Source organism: Pelobates fuscus, chromosome 11, assembly GCF_036172605.1.
Source record: "Pelobates fuscus isolate aPelFus1 chromosome 11, aPelFus1.pri, whole genome shotgun sequence".
Lineage (NCBI taxonomy): Eukaryota > Metazoa > Chordata > Amphibia > Anura > Pelobatidae > Pelobates > Pelobates fuscus.
In genome coordinates, this window is record NC_086327.1 from 2,815,985 (window position 1) to 2,839,964 (window position 23,980).

The 23,980-nt window shown below is 45.7% G+C and overlaps 1 long non-coding RNA gene across 1 annotated transcript in view; it reads right to left on the reverse strand.

Moving 5' to 3' along the window:
• Positions 1 to 1,048: 1,048 nt before the first annotated feature.
• LOC134577350 (uncharacterized) overlaps positions 1,049 to 23,980 on the reverse strand; it is a 39,950-nt gene continuing 17,018 nt past the window's right edge. The window contains exon 3 of the long non-coding RNA XR_010085989.1: positions 1,049 to 1,126. This is a non-coding gene — a long non-coding RNA (uncharacterized LOC134577350). The remainder of the gene's footprint in view (positions 1,127 to 23,980) is intronic.

Sequence of the window (23,980 nt, forward strand, 5' to 3'; positions counted from 1 at the left end):
TACCGTCTCAGGATATTTAAAGATCCACTGTGGTATATGATGAATACATTCAGTAAAAATCCAATATATAGGAAGTAAAACCAAAGAAAATGTGAAGGTGTAGTATGTAAATACAATTATATCTTTACAAATTTTTTTATCCTATTTCAAATTTTTAGAACAAAAATGTGCTCTGGTAGTGCAAAGTCTTGGTGTTATAATCCTCACTATAGAGAAAGAGGAAGTTAGTCAGCTTTAAAATAATACATAGGACTTTGATATATCAAACAATTAATTAATTTTATTGAGAAGTAATTTTCTACCAACAGGGCTTCTTCAGACTCATGTATCCTAAAACGGAGGATTGTACCGTCCTAGTGCGATACAGCAGAGCTCTGAGTTAGTTCGCTATAATTTACTTATAACTTGACGTGGCATTAACTGTTTGTTTTTTTCTATCTGAGGTTCTTTGAAAGCTGAACCATTATCCATTCAATTTTTAAAGTGCGTATATATGTGCACATATTGGACTATAACCTATATAATGATACTTGTTATACCTCGTTTAATTAACTCACTGTATGTGCTTGTCATACATTTCACACAGCAATACAGAGCATTATATCTACATTGTTACTTTACAAAATAAGTGACCGTGTAGATATAAGGACAGAAGATGTGTTTGTTGCTGTTTTATTTAATACGTGGACCCGTTGTCTTATCCCAGGGTTTGCGCTCTAATAAGCATTATTTAGTGGTTTAGAGCAGAGATAGAACATCCACTGTCATTCGCAGAACATCATTACACAGATTCATAACTCTCATAAATCTAAAGCAGAAAACAATACAAAGGATTTCTATTGTATTTTAGCATTTTAATGTGTTGTAAGATCCTTAATCCACATATCTTTATTCTTGGGAACTTTCATCAGCGTTGCTGGCCACACCCTCTGCGCGCAGTCTGTTTAGCTGCACTCACTTTTTCGGACACACCTTCGCACACTGTTTGCATAGTAATCTTTTTTACAGAAGCAACCTTCTACACATTGTGAAGTACACGCTGCTGGCCGGTGGTTCATATTTGCACATGTGATTGGACAAGCCGTGCCGCACGTTTTATAAATTACATTAGGCTGATTACAGGGTACTGAAACAGAAGAATGCATTATAGACAATAACTGTCAAAACAGACACAAAGGATATTTGTAGGATATAGTAAGGATCTAAGAGGTTGTAAATATGGGAGTTATGTTTAATATAATTGTATTAACATGAAACTGAGCAATGAAAATGAAAGCCATGAAATCTATCGCCAAAGTTAGAGGGAAGGGGGGTCTCTAGAGACAGAGGAAGAACAAATCTAACTACCTGTTTCAGAGCTGGGTTCTTATTGCTTATGGCTAGAACTGAATTTACTCTCATGATAAAGTGGTCGGTCTGATAAAAGGTGTGGGCATCTTGGAGCAAGAAAGAGTAGAAAGGACTGTTAGAATTCTTATATATTTACTGTGTGACTATATGATTATCGCCTTGATTTCATATTTAATCATTTTAAAAGTCTATCCATAAATATTAAATCATTTGTAGAGCTTATTCAACAATTTTAAATGTAAACCTATGTGTTACAAAGCACGTTAACCCCTTCACTCCCAAACATATAACATATTGGTTATTTTTCCCTTTGTGTCAGCATTGCTTTTTACTGTGCGTCTATGCTGAAGGAATAGCCGTGTCCACTCTCTTTCTACCATTTTACTGCCACCATTTTGGACATTACCATTCTAATAGCCATTGATAGTGATGTACCGAACTGTTCGCTGGCGAATAGTTCCTTGCGAACATAGCATGTTCGCGTCCGCCACCGCGGCGAACACATGCGGTGTTCGGTCTGCCCCCTATTCGTCATCATTGAGTAAACTTTGAACCTGTACCTCACAGTCATCAGACACATTACAGCCAATCAGCAGCACACCCTCCCTAGCAGACCCTCCCACCTACTGGACAGCATCCATTTTAGATTAATTCGGAAGCTGCAACCATTTTTTTTTTTCAATTTATTATTATTTTTTTTTAGTGCATATAAATGTTACAAGCAGATACTCCCCCCAGACACTCTGTATTACTGCAGATACTCCCTCCAGACACCCTGTGTTACTGCAGATACTCCCTCCAGACACCCTGTATTACTGCAGATACTCCCTCCAGACACCCTGTGTTACTGCAGATACTCCCTCCAGACACCCTGTGTTACTGCAGATACTCCCCCCAGACACCCTGTGTTACTGCAGATACTCCCTCCAGACACCCTGTGTTACTGCAGATACTCCCCCCAGACACTCTGTGTTACTGCAGATACTCCCTCCAGACATTGACACAGACTAGAATAGGGACTGTTCCCCCTACATAGGGTCACTTGCAGGGACGGACTGGGAATTAAAAGCAGCCCTGGAAAAAAATATTTACCAGCCCCATAATGCATCGCGCCAGCATAGTGTGCAGATACAGAGTTAGAAAAGATAACTTAAAATTAAAAACTATTACTCCAACGTAAAGAAAAGCACTCATAGGCTTCAAAATAAACAAAAGTGCAGATTTATTTTAAGCAGACGTGCATGTAATCAATGTTTCAGTCCAACTACCTTGACATATTAAGGAAAGCTTGGTAATGGGACTGAAATAGTGAATGTATGTACGGCACAACTGTAAAAAATTTACGTTATCTTATTTATATTGAAGTCCTGTGGGTGCGCGCTTCATTTTAAATATGTTAGTGTAAATATAAAAGGCATATTTTTCTATTTATATTGTTGCGGTCACCGGCCCGCCGAGCCTCACGGTCGTGCCCGACCGGCACGACCGCTCCGACTACACGAGCTTACCTGCTCGTCGGCGAGCCGGGAACCGCGCGTGTAGTTCTTCCGGGCATCACGACCGAATCCAATATGGCGCCGACCACGTGGTCGCGTCTATGGATAGCCCCGCCCCCGAGAATTCTACTAACGTGTGCGTGACGTCACGACGTCAACGCACACGCACGTTCTGGGGTCAGAGGTCGCCCTCTGACCAATCATAGCTTAGAGAGGGGTATTTAAACCCCTAATTCACCCTAGTACTTTGCCATGTCGTGGTTTCAGTTTCCTGGTTTCCTGAAAGTGCTGATTCTGTGTTTCTGATTTCCTGGTATCCTGATCCTTGGCGTTTCCCTGGTTATTCTGATCTCTGGTTTCCCTGACTTGGCTTGTTTTATCGGTATTGAGTATTTTCTGGCTTCCTTGACCTCGGCTTTCCCTTTGACCATTCTCTGTCTCTAGCGTATTAGTCCGGCCATTCTAAGGTCCGGTTTACGCTCTATCCTATTATTTTCCTTTTCTTACTTATGTATATGTTTACATAAGTTCTGCGTGCTGGACCACATTACTAGTTGTGACATTACGACATGGCCTTGGATCCTGCAGAACTATGCAAGCATATGATCGCATGTGAGAGTAGGGTGGAGGATATGGACCACAGGTTAGACCAATTTGCCCAGGCATTTCAGACCTTGCTCCAGAGGACTGCCTATTTAGAGGTTCCTCCGGTACCACCTGTGGTTCCGCCACCTGTAGTGGTTCCCGTACCACATAAACCACCGTCCATAACCTTGTCACCGCCCCCTCGCTATGGAGGTGATTCCAAGGAATTCAGAGTTTTTTTAAACCAAATTGAATACCACTTTGAGGCCTCCCCAGGTTCATTCCCAACAGATAGATCGAAAATTGGCTATCTGATGAACCAATTAACAGGAAAGGCCGTAACCTGGGCTAACCCCTTATGGGAAAGTGGTGACGCAGTAGCCCGTGATTACAATACTTTTCTTACGGCCTTTAAGGCTACGCTTGAACCTAAAGGCAGGGAGAAGAACGCTGCCAAAGCCCTTATGAGAATCAAGCAAGGCAGTCGTTCTGTAGCCGATTATGCAATAGAGTTCAGGACATTAGCATCTGAGGTTGATTGGACCAATAGTGGTCTGGTGGCTGCTTTCTCTGAGGGTCTAGCTGAGAGTATACAAGATGAGACTGCAGCTAGAGACCTTCCGGTTAATCTTAACGAATTTATTGCATACATGATAGACATTGATAACCGGCTCAGAGAGAGAGAGAAAAACAAACAACGTAACAGACGTTCTAATTTGTCCATAGCCCCTCGTTTCTCTAACCCAGTGGTGAGTAGCCAAACGCCTCTTCCGGAACCTGAACCCATGCAATTGGGTAGCGCTAAACTCACTGAGGCAGAGAGACAACACAGACGTAACGAGGGGTTATGTTTGTATTGTGGCAAGAAGGGACATCTAAGATCGTCATGCCCGGTTCGGCCGGAAAACTTGCACACCTAAGGCACGTACGGGGACCGACCTTAGGTGTGATGTATATGTCCCCTAAATTGACTAAGAACCGTTTCCTTGTCAAAGTAACCTTATCTTTCAAGAACACTACTGTTCAGTGTGAGGCTATGATTGACTCTGGGGCAGCGGAGAATTTCCTAGACAAAGAATTCTCTGCAAAACATCTCCTGCCCTTAAGACATAAAGAGAAACCTATAGCAGTCGAGGCCATTGATGGAAGGCCTCTTACCCAGCCTTTCATCACACACGAAACTCTGCCAATCACTGTTTCAGTGGGTATTCTCCACTCTGAAGAAATGACCTTTCAAATTATATCTTCACCTACAGTTCCGATAATACTCGGTTTCCCTTGGCTCCTGAAACACAATCCACATTTGGATTGGATTGAAGGAGAGATTGTGAGTTGGGGTGAGAGATGCAAAGGTGTTTGCTTTAAGCAAATCCCACAACCTATTGGCACCATTAATGTTCCTGTTACACCTCCCTTGACCACACAAATTCCACAGCAGTATATGGATTTGAAAGAGGTATTTAACAAGGTCCAGTCAGAAGGGTTACCTCCTCATAGACCTTATGACTGTACTATAAACTTATTACCAGGGACTATGCCTCCCAAGGGAGGAGTCTATGCCTTGTCCCCCCAGGAAAATCTTTGTTTGGAGGAATATATTAAGGATGCTCTCAGAAAGGGTCATATCCGTAGGTCCTCCTCACCAGCCGGGGCTGGATTCTTCTTTGTCTCTAAAAAAGAAGGAGACCTACGCCCTTGTATTGATTATAGGGGATTGAATAGGATTACCATAAAAAATGCCTACCCTATTCCCCTTATATCAGAGCTATTCGACAGATTAAAGGGAGCTCGAGTCTTTACCAAGCTCGATCTCCGTAGTGCCTACAATCTAGTCAGAATTAAGGACGGTCACGAATGGAAGACCGCATTTAACACCAGAATGGGACATTACGAATACCTGGTTATGCCGTTTGGATTATGTAACGCTCCAGCGGTATTCCAGGATTTTATCAACGATGTCCTAAGAGAGTACCTTCACATGTTCGTTCTAGTGTATTTGGACGACATTCTCATCTATTCCCCAGACCTAGAGACACATCACGAACATGTGAGAATTGTACTGAAAACCCTGTTACAGAACGGCCTTTACTGTAAACTGGAGAAATGCCAGTTTGACCAAACGGAGATACAATTCCTTGGATACGTTATATCTCCGTCTGGTTTCCAGATGGATCCTCGTAAACTGGAGGCAGTCTTACAGTGGCCATTACCCAAGGGCCTTAAAGCTACTCAACGCTTTATAGGTTTTGCGAATTACTACCGCAAATTCATAAGGGGATTTTCCTCCGTGATTTCCCCTATAACCAATTTAACAAAAAAAGGAGCAAATTGTATATCTTGGCCCAAAGAAGCAAGAGAGGCATTTGAACGATTAAAATCTTTATTTTCCTCAGCACCTGTCCTGACCCATCCTGATCCATCCAAACCATTTATCCTAGAGGTGGATGCATCAGAGACAGGAGTTGGAGCCATTCTGTCTCAAAGAGAGAGTCCTGATACGCCTTTACATCCCTGTGGATTTTACTCTCGCAAACTCACACCTGCAGAGAGGAATTACGACATAGGGAATAGGGAACTTTTGGCCATTGTACTTGCCCTTAAGGAATGGAGGCATCTCTTGGAAGGTTCCAAAGAGCCACTTTTGATCTTTACTGATCATAAGAATTTGGCTTATATTGGGGACGCTAAGAGACTGTCCTCTCGTCAGGCTAGGTGGTCATTGTTCCTCTCCCGATTCAATTTCGTAATTACATACAGACCTGGTACTAAAAACACCAAGGCAGATGCACTTTCTCGGCAGTTTGAGACAGATGAAGTTCCGGAACAGGTGATATATCCTATTGTACCTCCTGAATGCCTCATTGCCACTACAGTTTCCGAAGTGTCTTCTCCACTCTTCTGTGCCATAATAGCAGATCAAACTCAGGCACCTGTGGGTAAACCTCCGGACAAACTGTATGTGTCACCTCAGTTTCAAAAGAAGGTACTAGATTTGTTCCATGACAGCCTCACAGCGGGCCATCCTGGAGTCCATAAAACTCTCTCTGCCATCTCCAGGAGATTTTGGTGGCCTGCTCTTAGAAACGATGTCAAAGATTATGTTGGGGCATGTCAAATATGTGCTGTTTCTAAAGTTCCTCCCAGGTCACCTCCTGGACTATTACAACCACTGCCCATACCTAGTGCTCCATGGACCCACTTGGCCATGGATTTCATTGTGGATCTACCCAGTTCAAACGGGTTTAATACAGTCCTTATGGTCATTGATAGATTCACGAAGATGGCACATTTCGTCCCACTTAAAAAATTACCATCTGCTCAAGATCTAGTTCAAATATTCTTGAGAGAGATCTTTCGGTTGCACGGTGTACCCAAAAGCATAGTATCTGACAGAGGTACCCAGTTTGTTTCTAGGTTTTGGCGTTCCTTTTGCAAACAATTGGGCATCGAACTCTCCTTTTCGTCAGCATATCACCCTCAAACAAATGGAGCAGCAGAGAGGGCGAATCAGTCTTTAGAAGCCTATTTACGTTGTTTTATAAATGCCAATCAATCTAACTGGTACGAGCTCTTACCCATGGCTGAGTTCGCCAGAAACAACGCCACTCATGAATCTTCTAATCACAGTCCATTCTTTGTTAATCAGGGTTATCACCCCACTGTTTTTCCTTCTGCATTCTCAGACACAGAAATCCCCGCTTTGAACACCCGTTTAGATTCGATTCATGATACTTGGGATTCCGTCCATTCAGCTCTGCAAAAAGCCTCATTACGAGCGAAGGTCCAAGCTGACAAGAAACGGGGCGCTAATCCTATCTATATTCCAGGTGACAGGGTGTGGCTCTCCACAAGACATATCAAGCTTAAGGTCCCATCCATGAAATTTGCCCCTCGGTACATTGGTCCCTTTCGAGTTACCCAACGTATTAATCCAGTGACCTATACTTTGGCACTACCGGCTCATATGAGAATAGCGAATACTTTCCATGTGTCTCTGCTCAAGCCCCTTACTTGCAATCGCTACACAAGGGTATCCACTCCTCCTCCGCCCTTGGTAGTGGGTGATCAAGAGGAATACGAAGTCCGTTCTATCATGGACTCCAAATTATCCAGAGGTGTCTTGTCCTATCTCGTTGACTGGAAGGGTTATGGTCCCGAGGAACGTTGTTGGGTTCCTGCTGACCGGGTCCATGCGCCCCGTCTTATCCGGTCATTTCACAACCGCTTTCCTCTTAAGCCGGGTCCTTCCCGCTCGGTGCGCGGTCTTCGAGTGGGGGGTACTGTTGCGGTCACCGGCCCGCCGAGCCTCACGGTCGTGCCCGACCGGCACGACCGCTCCGACTACACGAGCTTACCTGCTCGTCGGCGAGCCGGGAACCGCGCGTGTAGTTCTTCCGGGCATCACGCCCGAATCCAATATGGCGCGACCACGTGGTCGCGTCTAAGGATAGCCCCGCCCCCGAGAATTATACTAACGTGTGCGTGACGTCACGACGTCAACGCACACGCACGTTCTGGGGTCAGAGGTCGCCCTCTGACCAATCATAGCTTAGAGAGGGGTATTTAAACCCCTAATTCACCCTAGTACTTTGCCATGTCGTGGTTTCAGTTTCCTGGTTTCCTGAGAGTGCTGATTCTGTGTTTCTGATTTCCTGGTATCCTGATCCTTGGCGTTTCCCTGGTTATTCTGATCTCTGGTTTCCCTGACTTGGCTTGTTTTATCGGTATTGAGTATTTTCTGGCTTCCTTGACCTCGGCTTTCCCTTTGACCATTCTCTGTCTCTAGCGTATTAGTCCGGCCATTCTAAGGTCCGGTTTACGCTCTATCCTATTATTTTCCTTTTCTTACTTATGTATATGTTTACATAAGTTCTGCGTGCTGGACCACATTACTAGTTGTGACATATATATATATATATATATATATATATATATATATATATATATATATATATATTTGTGCTCGGAATTTAAATACGTAATGGATAGTAACTGTGAGCAAAGTTGGTTGTGGTGTGCCGAAACCAACGTACGAGTGGGCCTGTAAATAAAAGAGGGCAAAAAGATACACACTTTATTGCATTTTTTACAAAACCAAGTTGCTGAAAGCTTGGCGAAGCTCTTTCTCCGGCTGTGGAATATATGCAGTATATATGGAGGATTTCCACCGCCCCAGTCTCTTGATGATATGGACCGGTGTGTTAGTGCTAGAGGCTGCTCCTATACGGAAGGAGTGCCTAGAGAATGCAATCGGGTTGTGTCCGAGCTTAGATAACAGAATTCTGATATGAACCATCAATTTTGCTGTGGTTAACGGGTGCCCTTGTAGTGTTAAGAGCGGAGAGTCCAGTAGGTGACCGTGCAGAGTTGACCGTAGGTGGTCTAGTACTTTTACCGGACACCAGGCATTATCAGTAGGGAAGAGAGGAATTATAGTAGGGTGTAGTGACCGGTTGGTTTTAGTTGTAGGGATCGAAAGTTGGTAGTGATCCTCTATTTTAGTGAGGTGTGATATTTTAAGTCTTAGCTTCGTATCTCCTTGACAAATTACGGTGAACTCTCTAGGTCTGAGAAAACCGTAGAAAGCGAGATATAAAGCAGATTTGATCACCGTATTTGTGCCGATGTCGAATGGGGCTGTGTCAAGGAGATTGCTAAGTGACCTGAAGATAGGCCCATCTATAGGTAATCTAATGGTAGAGAGTGGAGGTGAAACCTTTGATATTCCTTTCAAAACCTTTTTGACGGGGTATGAAGACAGGAAAGGTGTGTTGTTAGGAAAAAAAGGTGAGGCTGTGGTGCTGGACCCCCGTGAGATATAGTTTAATGGTGTTGTGAGATAGTTTAAGGTGTAGGTGGAAAAAAGAGGCAAAAGCCACCATGGTTTGAATAGAGAAGTCACCTTGTAAACCGAACTCTGCTGTGAATTTATTAAATATATTAAGAGCCCTATTGTAAGTGATAGCCGTGTTTGGTGATAATGCTTGGTGAGTGAGTGCTCTAGCGTGGTTCAAGAGTGTGCTTAATCCAGGATTAGATCGTGGAACCGTGGTGTCCTGGATGGTTGTAGGTGAGCCGTTGGGAGTGCCTGAGAAAATGCCTGAAATTGAGAACGAGAAAGAGCGTCAGCGGCCGTGTTGTGAATACCCGGGATGTGAAAACAAACTAAGTGAAACTGCCAACCAGGTCAGCTTGCGAATCAGCCGCATGATGGTCAGGGAAGATGATCGCCCTTTGTTCACGATTTCGCAAGCTGCCGAGTTATCAGAGTAGCATTTGACTGCCTTGCCAGACCAGAGATGACCCCAGGTGTGTGCGGACACCACAATGGGATAAATTTCAAATAGTGCTGAGGTCTCTCTGAATCCTGGCAAGGCATCCGTATCAGTGGGCCAATGGCCCCTGAACCAGTGGTTCCCAAAAATGGCTGCAAAACCGGTATTGGCTGCTGCGTCTGTGTGGATGATGGGTGAAGAGGTGGAGAGAGGGGGAATAAACATGGAGATTCCATTCCAGTCCTTCAAAAACTTCCCCCACATAGCTAAGTCAGCCTTGGCGTGGGGGTCCAAAGAAACTGTGCCAGAGTCCGGAACTCCGTGCAGCAGGCAAAGGAGTCTGGATATGAAAGACCTTCCCTGCGGAATGATGCGCATCGCAAAGTTCAGGGATCCGAGAAGGGACTGAAGTTATTTTCTAGTGCAAACATCATTCCGCAGGAACAAGTCATCTCCCCTCTCAAACGTGACAGTTTGTCGTGGGGGAGGCTAGCTCTGAGGTTAACCGAGTCCAGTTCTATCCCCAGAAAGGTCAATTTAGTTGTGGGGCCTATAGTTTTGGCTGTGGACAAAGGGACTCCAAGTGTGGAAAATAGTGCAGTAGTGCTTCTGATTGCTGTGGGTGAAGGTGACCCTGGCTCTATTAGTAAAAAGTCGTCGAGGTAGTGGATAATGGAGTGACACCTGGTGACGTTCAGAAGCAGCCAGCATAGTGACTCTGCGAAAATGTCGAACAGTTTGGGGCTGCTTCGAGAACCGAAAGTGAGTCGTGTAGAGAAGTAATATTTCCCTCGCCATTTAACACCGTGTAAGTGCCAGAGTGAGGGGTGCATGGGTAGTAATTTAAACGCGTTTGTGATGTCCGTTTTGCTAAGCCAGGGTCGATTACCAGATGATATGATGGACTGTATGGCGTCGTCGATGGTTACGTACTGAAGTGAGAATTCGTCTGCTGGAATGAGTGCATTTATGCTTGGAACAAAAGAGGAGTGCGGTGCCGATAAATCAATAATTAGACTTTTTTTTTTTTTGTTTGTTTGTTTTGTTTTTTTTTAGAATATTTGTGAATAGCAATACCAATGGGGTTAGTGCGCCAGGAGGAGAATGGTGAAGAGGTGAAGGGGCCGATCATGAAACCGTTGATGATTTCAGAGGCAATGAGAGTGTCTATGGAGACTGGGTCTAAACGTGCTGACTGGAGATTAGGGCATTCTAGTGTACCTGGGGGAATGGCTACAATACCCGTGAGAAACCCTATAGTGAACCCTGTGGTGAGATAATCCACCAGATGATTAAGCCTGGGATCCCTTGTCTTGAGCACCACAGAGATATCACCGTAATTGAATGCCTTGTTCTCAAGTACATCCTGTGAGGCTATGAGCAAGGACACCAGACACACATCCTTCCCGTCTAGGATATCTTTCCTGATAGAGTCAGGGACGGAGTGTGCTGGTGACTCAAATGGTGTAATGGCTGTGCCCGGTGCTGGAGGGGGGAGTATAGGAGGGCATGTTGGTATAGTAGGTACAGCCGTGAAAGCGACTGGGACTACCGTGGTAGTACCTGGGGAGGAGATGGCGCTTTCCACCTTAGATAGCCTGCTATTGAGGGTCTGTAGATTGGCCAAGATCTCTGCCAGGGTATCCTGGGTGGCCGTGCTGTTGCTTGGTGGTTGTCCTTGAGAGCTAGTCCCTGGCCTGGGCTCGGGGGCTTGGTGAGTAAGTAGCCTATAAAGTTCAGCCTTCCTAGCTGTGGCCGGAAAGGGGATTCCCCTGAGCCTAAGCTCGGTCGTAATTTTGGGAATAGTCCATGCTCTCAAGGACGTGGGGGTTGAAAGAGTGAGTGATTCGCCTGGAGACCCGGGTCTGGTAGGCGTGAATGGAGTTTCTTCTGTCAATTCTTTGGTTGGAATAGGTTCTTGGGACATTCTAAAAGGAATGATTATGTGAAAGATATATTAGAAGGGGCGTAAGGTAAGTAGGCGGGGTATGTGGGGTGGTGTATATGGAAGAACTGGACTGTAATGCTAGATGCCAAAGCGAAAAACTTAACTGTTGAATGTTTGGATAGGTGAGGCCCTGCTAATGCCAAGTGGCGGTGAGAGGCTCTACCTATGATTTGGCTTATGACGTAGTTGCCACAGACGTGGTGGCGGGATGTTGGCCTCTCGGTGACAGTAGAGAGAAATCAAAACGTGTGGCCGTGACAGGTGAGGCCCTGACTAGCGCCCTGTAGTAGGGCATGCGAGGCTTGTAGCTATGATTTGGGCGTGGGGCCGTACCTCCGTGTTGAGGTGGGGGGGGATGGAAGGCCTCGCTGGGACGGGTTTTCTGATAGGGTGCGCTAAGGCATTAGCCTAGACCCTGTAGCCAGTTCGATTGTATATTTAAGGATAAGGTGAAAGGACTGGAATGTTGTGTAGATACTAACCTTGACTTCTTGCGAATGGTATCTGGAACCTTCTGGTGGTAATAAGTGTGGTAAGTCTCGTCTAATGCTGTCCTTGAGGAAGAGTCCTGAGGCTTTAAGACAGATGTTGACGTATTTATGCGTATCGTGGTGGCGTATGATTTGAATTGGGAGTAGGTTGTTTGTTAGGGGCGCAACGTGAGATCCTGCATTGAGGGATCTGGAAGGTTTAAGTGTGTGTCTGGGCTGAAATAGATATTTGTGAGAAGGCTGGATGAGGCCTTGGGGTGACGATTGGACGTATTTGGGTATAGACGTAAGTACCTGAAGGTATGGCTGAGTACCGGGTCAGGTTTTGGTGTTTTCCGGAGCCTGATGGCTGTATGACCGTATGTCTGAGTAGAAATAATAGTAAAGAATTAACGTACCGTGGGCGTAAGCCTGTGGAAAAGTAGTAATGAACTTGAGACCGTGATAGGTTTTATATGAGGTGTAGTAACAAACGAGTTGTGAACTATACCTTGGTTTGACATAAAGAAATTACGTTATGCGAAACGGTTTAACTGTGTAGAACCGGGGGAAGCCTAGACTAATACTGGAGCTAAGGGTTAACCGAAGAAAAATTCCATAGTTAACGACAGGTGTGGAGGTAAGTAATAAAACCCAATATGTAAACATTTTAGGCCTATGGCTTTATAATGCAAAGTGATAAAATACAATACCTGTTCCTGTAATAAAAGACCTTGAAATAAACAACTTTAGCGCAGAAAAAGCGAGAAACCGATGCAGTCTGTAAAGCCAAAAATATGTGACAGCGTGATTATATGGAAAATGAATAGTACAGACGTTTATGTGCCGGATATTGTGTTTATAAACAGTATTTATTAGTATATGTGACAAAATGAAGTGTTTAATAGGTAAATATGTGTTGTGGCAAGGTCAGAGAGGCTTTCTATGTTAGTAATAGATTGGAGTGCTCTCTATTCCCAGCATGATGGGGTTAATTGGTGGGAGTCACCCCTTGAATGTTATATACCAGGTGAATGTAATTAACCAGCACTAGGGTTTTAAAAGGTTAGCCTCTGAAGACATCAGAGAGTCTAACAGCTGGGAGAGAGGAGGCAGTTAAGCCTGAGACAAAGGTACTGTGTGAAACCTGCTTAAAGTGCTGTATTTCATTTTGTTTAAAACTGGGAACTAGATTAGCTGGCCAGTTGAATAGTTTATAATACTGTTGTTTAGTAAGTCTCCAAGTTGGAGTAGGATTTATTTTCTTTTGTTTTATTTTGTGGAAGAGCACAACCTTGTATATATTGTGGAAAGTGACAAACTGCAGTACTATTTTATCCTGACTGTTGCATTTGAAGTTTGTGACGAGCCTGGCCATCCTGCCACAGTGTATAGAAACCGTACGTTTATGATAGACGTGGATATTTTAAAAAGTAGTAAAACAAATTAACTGGTTAACATAGAAAGAAAATTACAAGGCAGATTTTTAAACAAGCTAATTATATCCCCAAACTGACAAAAAAAGGTATCAGTAGCAATATGACCGAACAGGGAATATACGTAACGAAAAGTAGAATTCGTGAAATAGAACTTAGTGCATACTGTAGCCTATTTGAATAAGAACTAGCCGAATATGGATTTAGAGCAAGGTGTTTGTGTTTTAATCGTACGAAACAGATTGGTCCTGGGTGACCAAACGGAAATAAGAGAATGCCCGTAATAATATTACTGTGTATATAAATAATAATAGATTAGGTAGTTTCCGTACGAATATGTAAAAGCAGTGATAAAGTGCCGAGCGTTCGTTTGTTTTGGCGTGAACACTGAAATCGGTTAAAAAAGCGAGTATTTGTACGAATATGATAGAGGGAGCCTACCCCTACGTTTTTAGGCCCGAATGGGCGGGAAATAGCGGGGCGCTATTTCCTACGCCTAACTTACGTGAACGTGCCGGTCTCGTGACCGGAAACCGGGTACCTTGACTGGGAACCGAGTGGAAGGCCTCAAACGGACAGAGGACTGGTCAGGACGTCTGACTGCTGGAAACAGGAAAAAATTCTGGAGGGAAGCTGGACAGGAAGTGCTGGTTGCTATGGGGACAAAACAATCAGCTGAAAGGCAGAGGTGAGTAGGGGCTGGGAGTTTAAGTAGGGGACTTACTCCTCCCACAAATTCAGGCCTCCACAAGTTCAGGCCTTTTAACATATATATATATATATATATATATATGTATATATGTATATATATAAATCCAAAGTAAATGGCTGCACTTACGGGTACTTCGTTTTAAAATATAACTTTTATTCCAGTTCCATAAAAATCGACGTTTCAGTCCCTCTTGTGGACTTTCATCAGGATTCAATCAGCCATTTACTTTGGATTTATGGACATTTGGCCCTGGTAATGCACCCGGTTTTATTTGCTAAAGAAGGTTAGCTTGTGTGCAAGGTACAACATATATTTCTGTATGTATATATATGTATATAACTAATACACACATTAATATACATGTCATATACCATTGGAGGATCCAGAGCCTGATCCCGGGAGGGGAAAAAATCCATGCACAATAACCAGTACTGCTCTGTGTAGTGGTTATGGTGCAAGGAGTGCCGGGACCCCTTCACAGAGTAAGAAGTCAAACCGTTTAAAACCCCTTAAGGACACATGACATGTGTGACATGTCATGATTCCATTTTATTCCAGAGGTTTGGTCCTTAAGGGGTTAAGAACAGTTTGACAACTTACCTGGGGTCTGCTGGGATATGGGGCTGTAGTAGGGTATAGGAGCAGTGGTGCAATGTGTGAGGGGTGCAGTGTGTGTGTGAAAGGTTCCGTGTATGTGTGTGTGGGGGGGGGGGGGGGGTGTAGTGTGTGAATGCGTAGGGTGTGTGGGGAAATGTGTGTATGGGGGGGCTGTGAATGTGTGTGTGGGGGGCTGTGAATGTGTGTGGGGGGCAATGTGTGCATGTGTATGGTGTGTGTGTGGGGGTAGTGTGTCTATGAGCCTAGAGTTCACTCTCAACACTGCGACCACCAGGGGAGAGCCTCGTGGGGGGGGAGGAGTCTCCCCTCTCCTTCCCAGTCTCTCTCTTCCCCCTCTGCCTTTCTCCCCCTCCCCTTGTGTGTGTCTCTCCTTTCTCCCTCTGTTTCTCTCTTCCCCCTCCCCTTGTGTGTCTCTCTCCTTTCTCCCTGTCTCTCTCTTCCCCCTCCCCTTGTGTGTCTCTTTCCTTTCTCCCTGTCTCTCTCTTCCCCTCTGTCTCCCCCCCTTTCCCTGTGTCTCTCTCTCCCCCACATCTCTCTTCCCCTCTGTCTCTTTCTCCTCCCTTTCCCTGTGTCTCTCTCCCCCACATCTCTCTTCCCCTCTGTCTCTTCCCCCCTCTCTCCCCCACATATCTCTTCCCCTCTGTCTCTCTCCCCCCTTCCCATGTGTCTCTCTCCCCCCACACATCTCTTCCCATCTGTCTCTCTCCCCCACATATCTCTTCCCCTCTGTCTCTCCCCCCCTTTCCATGTGTCTCTCTCTCTCTCTCTCTCCCCCACATATCTCTTCCCCTGTCTCTCTATTCTCCCCCCTCTGCCTCTTTCTCCCTCCTTTCCCTGTGGCACTCTCCCTCCCCCTCTGTCTCTCTATTCTCCCCCCTCTGTCTCTCTATTCTCCCTCCTTTCCCTGTGGCACTCTCCCTCCCATCTGTCTCTTTCTTGCACCCCCCCTCTGTCTCTTTCTTGCACCCCCCCACCCATTCTCTCTCCCCCTCTGTCTCTTTCTTGCACCCTCCCCCTCTGTCTCTTTCTTGCACCACCCCCATTCTCCCTCCCCTTCTGTCTATTTCTTGCACCCCCCATTCTCCCTCCCCTTCTGTCTCTTTCTTGCAACCCCCCCATTCTCCCTCCCCTTGTCTCTTTCTTGCACCCCCCATTCTCCCTCCCCCTCTGTCTCTTTCTTGCACCCCCCCACCCATTCTCCCTCCCCTTCTGTCTCTTTCTTGCCCCCCCATTCTCCCTCCCCTTCTGTCTCTTTCTTGCCCCCCCATTCTTCCTCCCCCCTCTGTCTCTTTCTTGCACCCCCCCATTCTCCCTCCCCTTCTGTCTCTTTCTTGCCCCCCCATTCTCCCTCCCCTTCTGTCTCTTTCTTGCCCCCCCAATTCTCCCTCCCCTTCTGTCTCTTTCTTGCCCCCCCAATTCTCCCTCCCCTTCTGTCTCTTTCTTGCACCCCCCCATTGTCCCTCCCCTTCTGTCTCTTTCTTGCCCCCCCCCATTCTCCCTCCCCTTCTGTCTCTTTCTTGCACCCCCCCATTCTCCCTCCCCCTCTGTCTCTTTCTTGCACCCCCCCACCCATTCTCCCTCCCCTTCTGTCTTTCTTGCACCCCCCCATTCTCCCTCCCCCCTCTGTCTCTTTCTTGCCCCCCCCATTCTCCCTCCCCTTCTGTCTCTTTCTTGCCCCCCCCCCCCAATTCTCCCTCCCCTTCTGTCTCTTTCTTGCACCCCCCCATTGTCCCTCCCCTTCTGTCTCTTTCTTGCCCCCCCCCATTCTCCCTCCCCTTCTGTCTCTTTCTTGCACCCCCCCATTCTCCCTCCCCCTCTGTCTCTTTCTTGCACCCCCACCCATTCTCCCTCCCCTTCTGTCTTTCTTGCACCCCCCCATTCTCCCTCCCCCCCTGTCTCTTTCTTGCACCCCCCCCATTCTCCCTCCCCTTCTGTCTCTTTCTTGCACCCCCCCCCATTCTCCCTCCCCCTCTGTCTCTTTCTTGCACCCCCCATTCTCCCTCCCCCTCTGTCTCTTTCTTGCACCCCCCACCCATTCTCCCTCCCCTTCTGTCTTTCTTGCACCCCCCCATTCTCCCTCCCCCTCTGTCTCTTTCTTGCCCCCCCATTCTCCCTCCCCTTCTGTCTCTTTCTTGCACCCCCCCAATTCTCCCTCCCCTTCTGTCTCTTTCTTGCACCTCCCCCCCATTCTCCCTCCCCTTCTGTCTCTTTCTTGCCCCCCCAATTCTCCCTCCCCTTCTGTCTCTTTCTTGCACACACCCCTCCCCCATCTGTCTCTTTCTTGCCCCCCCACCCCCCTACCTGAGAGGAGTCAGGGGGGGCAGCGCGTTCCACGATACATCCTCGCCAGTCCGGCGGCACTTCTAATGCTGGGGGCTGAGCCTGAAGGAGGAGGGAGGAGCATGTCAATGTACCATGCTCCCTCGCGGTTCCTGTGCTGTGAATTGTGGGAACCGCGAGGGAGCATGGTACAGAGACATGCTCCTCCCTCCTCCTTCAGCCCCCAGCATTAGGAGTGCCGCCGGACCAGCGAGGCTGCCACCCGGTCCGGCGGCTCCAGCGTGCAATGCGGCCAGCCGGCCAGCCGGCCGGCCGGCCCCCTCAGAGTATGTGCCACCGGACCGGCCACCCGGTGGCACATACATTGCCTGAGCAGCCCCCAGGTGCCGCGGCCCACCGGGAAATTTCCCGGTATCCCGGTGTGCCAGTCCGGCCCTGGTCACTTGGCAGATATGGATTGACACCTATCCTAAGGATCCCTGATAAACACTGACACGGAGCCTGTGGCGAAACCAGCTTTGCCACTGTGAACTGGAGAGGCCTGGTTGCTAGCCTCCTGCCCTGCGACTACGGCCCCGGGACACATTGCTCTATAAAAACTATATTTGGGCATGTAATGATTTATATTACTGCTACTGGGCCTTTAAGGGTCATCCGTGAACTTATTGGGACTTTTGTGATACTGTACCTTTAAGACTGTAGAACATGGTACTTTAACCCTGCTTAATATTATGTAGGTATTTATGTGTTCAGTTAAACTGGGGATATGTAGAAATGTGTGTTTTATGTGTTAAATGTATCAGTATGTAATTTTATGTCTTTTACTGTCTTTTTGCAACCATGTGGTTAATGGAGTCTGACTCTAGTCCTAGATAATTGGATTACTTCTCCAATTATCTCCAGGGCAGAAGGGAGGAAGCCGGGGTGCATTGTGGGGATGTTTTACTTCTGTTTGAGCCAGATTGTGCCATGCTGCAAGCCAGGGCCCAAAAGATACTTTTAGTAACTTTTGAACCCCTGGTCTGATTCATGCAATTTTTGAGTATGTTGTTCCCCCGAATGGATTGATTGTGAATATGTATTTTTATGCGAATATGATGTATGGTTTTGAAGTTACAGATATTGTGTAAAAGTTATGTTTTAAACTGTATAATAAGTGGATTATCTCTCAGGCTAAGGGGAGGGGATGTGTGGGTTGTACCATATCTCGGATTGGTTATTTTATGCCTCCCCCTGGGTGTGGCCTGTATGTGGATTATTGTAATAAAAGCCAGGCTGGAGGAGCCAGTCCAGAGTCTTGCTTAACCCTCAAAGCGATGTGTCGTCTCGGTCTTTGGGGGAATGGGATTGTATGCTGACTGCCAAGAGTGTAAGCCGATGTCTGCTTTTCTTGTTCAGCTGTTCCAGTGTTCGTGTGGTTCCAGTCGGGAGAATGGTGTTTACAGTAGCTGCCTGTGCATCTGGAAAGGGGATTATCGCCTAAACTGGGTTTTATCCTCTTGTAAGTGAAACGGTCCGTTACAGAGCCCTCCATGGGGGAAGATGGATTAATTTTTTTTGCACTCGGGTTTTTTATTTTATTTTTAAGTTCGACGGGTATGATGGCTTTTTATTTTGCCTTTTTTGGGGCTGAAAAATGAAGATTTTAGAAAAAAGAAATGTTATTCCCCCCTCGCTATTTTTTAGGGTGAGGGGGGTAGGTAGGGGCTTTATTTATTTTATTATTTGGTTGTGTGACTAGGGGCTTGGGGACCCCTAGTCACCTTTGATGGGGGAGGGGGGGGGTTCATTTAGGGCCCCCACCCGCCGCTCTACACACTCTACACACACTATACACACTCTACAGACACTGCGCACACACTGCACACACACTATGCACACACTCTACACACTATGCACACACTCTACACACTATGCACACACTATACACACACTGCACACACTATACACACACTGCATACACTATACACACTGCACACACTGCATACAATATACACACACTATACACACACTATACACACACTGCATACACACTATATACACACTATACACACTGCATACACACTATACACACACTATACACACACTGTACACACTATACACACACACTATAAACTATGCACACACTGCATACACTATGCACACACTGCATACACTATGCACACACTATAAACACACACTACACACACTGCATACACACTGCACACAATATACACACACTACACACACTGCATACACACTGCACACACGATACACACTGCACACACTATACACACACTGCACACACTACACACACACACTGCACACACTATACACACTCTACAGACACTGCGCACACACTGCACACACACTATGCACACACTGCACACACTCTACACACTATACACACACTGCACACACTATACACACACTGCATACACTATACACACTGCACACACTGCATACAATATACACACACTGCACACACTATACACACACTGCATACACACTATATACACACTATACACACTGCATACACACTATACACACACTATGCACACACTATACACACAATATACACACACTGTACACACTATACACACACACTATACACTATGCACACACTGCATACACTATGCACACACTGCATACACTATGCACACACTATAAACACACACTACACACACTGCATACACACTGCACACAATATACACACTACACACACTGCATACACACTGCACACACGATACACACTGCACACACTATACACACACTGCACACACTACACACACACACTGCATACACTATACACACTCTACACACACTGCATACACACTGCACACACTGTATACACTATACACACTGCACTAACTAGACACACACTGCACACACTATACACACTGCATACACCCTATACACACACTGCACACACACACTGCATACACTATACACACTCTACACACACTGCATACACTATACACACTATACACACCCTGCACACACTATACACACTGCATACACTATGCACACACTATACACACACACTGCACACACACTGCACACACACTGCACACACTGCACACACTATACACACACTGCATACACACTATGCACACACTATACACACACTACACACACTGTACACACTATACACACACTGTACACACTGCATACAATATGCACACACTATACACACACACTACACACACTGCATACACACTGCACACAATATACACACACTACACACACTGCATACACACTGCACACACTATACACACACTGCACACTCTATAAACACACTGCACACACTATACACACACACTGCACACACTGCACACACACTGCATAACACTATGCACACTCTACACACACTGCATACACTATACACACACTGTACACCCTATACACACACTGCATACACCCTATACACACACTGCATACACACTATACACACAATGCATACACACTGCACACACTATACACACATTATACACACACTATACACACACTGCATACACACTGCATACACACTGCATACACACTATACACACTATACACACTGCACGCACTATACACACACTGCATACACCATATACACACACTGCATAAACACTGCATACACACTATACACACACTGCATACACACTATACACACACTGCACACACTATACACACCCTGCACACACTATACACACACTGCATACACCCTATACACACACTGCATACACCCTATACACACACTATACACACTACATACACACTATACACACACTGCACACACACTATACACACCCTGCACACACTATACACCCACTACACACACTATACACACAATATACACACACACTGTACACACTATGCACACACTGCATACAATATGCACACACTATACACACACACTACACACATTGCATACACACTGCATACACACTATACACACTGCATACACACACTGCACACACTATACACACACACTGTACACACTATACACACAATGTACACACTATGCACACACTACATACACTATACACACACTACACACACTGCATACACACTGCACACACTATACACAGACTGCACGCACTATACACACACTATACACACACTATACACACACTGAATACACCCTATACACACACTGCGTAAACACTGCATACACACTATACACACTGCACACACTATATACACACTATACACACCCTGCACACACTATACACACTGTACACACTATGCACACACTATACACACACACTATACACACTGCACACACTATACACTGTGGCGAAACCAACCTCGCCACTGGGCCCTGGAGAAGCCTGTTTGCTAGCCTCCTACCTGCTGACTATGGCCCCTGGGTTATTTGGGGCATATTGTACTTTATATTGCTGCTACTGGCCCTTTTAAAATCATCGATGGACATATTGGGACTTTTGGGGATTGTGGCGAAACCGACCTCGCCACGTGTCCTTGGAGGGGGCTGATTGCCCGCCTCTTGCCTTTGGACTATGGACCAGACTTTATGGGAATGTGATACCCCAGATAGCTATACCATGGAGCCTATTCATATAATGAAAGACTATGGAAAAGACTTTAGCTCCATGGCAATTGTACTGTGTGAGTAGGATATGCGCGCTATTCGGTAGTTTTGTGCGCGCAGATCCCAGCTATCTGGGGATAGGTGAAATGTCTGTGTGTTATGTGTAAAAGGTGAATTTATGTATTTTAAAGTGTTTTACTGTCTTTGTGTCCCCATGTGCTTAATGGAGTCTGTCTCTGTGCTGGGAGATAATTGAATTACTTCTCCAGCACAGAGAAGGCCCTGTAAACCTGGAAAGCTAGGGGTTTTAAAAGATACTTTACTAACTTTTGAACCCCAGGTCTGATCCATGCCATTTTTTAATATGTTGTTCCCCTGAATGGATTGATTGTGGATATGTATTTTTATGTGAATGTGATGTATGGTTTTGAAGTTACAGATATTGTGTAAAAGTTATGTTTTAAACTGTATAATAAGTGGATTATCTCTCAGGCTAAGGGGAGGGGATGTGTGGGTTGTACCATATCTCGGATTGGTTATTTTATGCCTCCCCCTGGGTGTGGCCTGTATGTGTGAGATGGAAATAAAAGCCAGGCTGGATGAGCCAGTCCAGAGTTCCTGTTTTAACCCTCAAAGTGAAGTGTCGTCTCATTATTGGGGGAGGATTTATTGCATGCGGTTCCAGTTGACTGCTAGGAGTGCAAACCTATTCGTATGGTTCCTATTCAACTGTCTACAGCATTCAGAGGCTTGAGAGGATTCATATGCTTCTCTGATTCGGTGGTTGTGGTGTCTGCTGCAGTGCTTGGAGTCCTCCGGAAACGCTAGGAGCATCCTTTAACGGAGGTACCCAGTCGGGGTGCCGGGTGATCCGTTACATACACACACTGCACACACTATACACACACACTATACACACACTATACACACAGTATACACACAATATACACACACTGTACACACTATACACACACTGTACACAGTATGCACACACTGCATACAATATACACACACACTGCATACACACTGCACACTCTATACACACACTACACACACTGCACACACTATACACACTATATACACACTGCACACACTATACACACACTACACACAATATACACACACACTATACACACACTATACACACAATATTCACACACTGCATACACTAGGCACACACTATACACACACACACACTACACACACTGCATACACATTCTGCACACACTATACACACAATATACCCACACACTAAACACACAATATACCCACACACTGCACACATATACACACTATGCACACACTGAAAACACTATGCACACACTATACACACACACTACACACACTGCACACACTATACACACACTGCACACACTATACACACAATATACCCACACACTAAACACACAATATACCCACACTGCACACATATACACACTATACACACACAGCATACACTATGCACACACTGCACACACAATACACACACTGCACACACAATACACACACTGCACACACTATACACACACTATACACACACTATACACACACTAAACACACAATATACACACACTGTACACACTATACACACACTGCGTAAACATACATTTAAAAAAAATTGCAGCTGTTTTTTACATTTCAAAGTTGGGGAGGGGGGTGCCAAATGAAGGATCCGCCCCGGGTGCCAAATGCTCCAGGTACGCCCCTGTATAGAGGGGAGGCATGTTACTCTGTATATAGAGAGGATCCATGTTTACACTGTATATAGAGGGGAGCCATGTTACTCTGTATATAGAGGGAGCCATGTTACTCTGTATATAGAGGGAGCCATGTTATTCTGTATATAGAGAGGAGCCATGTTTACACTGTATATAGAGGGAGCCATGTGTAACGGATCGCCTGGCACCCCGACTGGGTACCTCCGTTAATGGATGCTCCTAGTGCTTCCTGAGGACTCCAAGCACTCTGGCAGACACCACAATCACCGAATCCGAGAAACCTTTAAATTCTCCCAAGCATATGAATGCTGTAGACCATTGAATAGGAACCATACGAATAGGCTTGTACTCCTAGCAGTCAACTGGAACAGCATGCAATAAATCCTTCCCCCAATAATGGGACGACACATCACTTTGAGGGTAAAACAGGAACTCTGGACTGGCTCATCCAGCCTGGCTTTTATTACACTAATCCACATACAGGCCACACCCAGGGGGAGGCATAAAATATCCAATCACATACATGGTTCAGCCCACACATCCCCTCCCCTCAGATAACATTAAACTCAATTATCC